This window comes from Elephantulus edwardii, unplaced genomic scaffold, assembly GCF_000299155.1.
Source record: "Elephantulus edwardii isolate Elephantulus edwardi_28Jun2011 unplaced genomic scaffold, EleEdw1.0 scaffold00039, whole genome shotgun sequence".
In the NCBI taxonomy this organism is placed as follows: domain Eukaryota; kingdom Metazoa; phylum Chordata; class Mammalia; order Macroscelidea; family Macroscelididae; genus Elephantulus; species Elephantulus edwardii.
Genome location: NW_006399789.1, coordinates 15,609,141 through 15,610,303, shown reverse-complemented (window position 1 = coordinate 15,610,303; position 1,163 = coordinate 15,609,141). Strand labels below are relative to the sequence as shown.

The window sequence follows — 1,163 nt, the reverse complement described above, 5'->3', positions numbered from 1 at the left end:
CATCCCTAAACATGTCTGCTTTAACCCCTATAAAAGAGGGATTAAAAGTTCTAACCTCCCTGTGCCAAGCTTATGAAAAAGCCTAGTGCTAAGCTAGGCCTAGAAGCATTAAACTCTAACAGTTCCACCATGCCCCCTTTTTTTAATCTTTTATGGGCTGAGGAACCTGTGAATCGAGCACAAGTAAAGGCCCTCAGGCCAGGTGAGAATCGGTGTTGCTACTGCCCGTCTACAGACTGAGAAAGCACTTCCAAGACCCCCATCTGCTTCCCTGTGGGTGTCTCCTTCACACCTCTACCATTGTAAGGACTTTGGGAGAGGTTCCTCAGTGTCCTCTGACATACCTGGAACAGTATAATGGACACGGTGCAGGGGGCCAAAAGGAGTGACCAGCCCCAGGGAGTAAATCAGAAGGGGCAGGGTGGCAATGAAAAACCAAGCTCAAAGTTGGTGCCATTTGTTCTTGGAAATAACTGGAGCCTGGGCAGGGACATCACTTGGAAGAAGAGGAGCAGGGACATCAGTTGGGAGGTGAGGGACAGGCTTGTCTTTCAGTAACGGTAGTGGTCAGCCTTGAAGGGGCCATCAGCGGGTATGCCCAAGTACTTGGTATGCTTCTCAGTCAGCTTGGTCAGCTTCACATTCAGCTTGCCCAGGTGAGCTTCAGCCACTGCCTCGTCCAACTTCTTGGGTAGGAAGTGGACCCCGACGGCATACTTGTCCGGGTGGGTCCATAGTTCAATCTGTGCCAGAACCTGGTTGGTGAAGGAGTTGCTCATCACAAAGCTGGGGTGGCCCATAGCACAGCCCAGGTTGACCAGCCGGCCCTCAGCTAACAGGATGATGCGGCATCCATTCTTCAGCCAGTACCGGTCTACCTGGGGCTTTATGTTCACCTTCTCCAAAGCATTCTGATTGGGCCACTTGACATCAATCTCCACATCAAAGTGTCCAGTGTTACACATGATGGCATCATCCTGCATCTACTCAAAGTGCCAGCCAAGGATAATATCGACACAGCCTGTGGTGGTGACAAAGATGTTGCCTTCCTTACAGGCCTCATCCATGGTGGTTACTTCATAGCCCTCCATGGCGGCCTGCAGTGCATTGATGGGGTCAATCTCAGTGATGATGACTCGTGCCCCGAAACCTCTCAGGGCCCG

The 1,163-nt window shown here is 51.6% G+C and overlaps 1 protein-coding gene and 1 pseudogene across 1 annotated transcript in view; one reads left to right on the top strand and one right to left on the bottom strand.

The window, feature by feature from the left end:
* The window catches only part of AKAP7 (A kinase (PRKA) anchor protein 7), a 184,675-nt gene that overhangs the window by 74,693 nt on the left and 108,819 nt on the right, over positions 1–1,163 (top strand). The window lies entirely within an intron of this gene.
* The window catches only part of LOC102856559, a 1,294-nt pseudogene continuing 682 nt past the window's right edge, over positions 552–1,163 (bottom strand).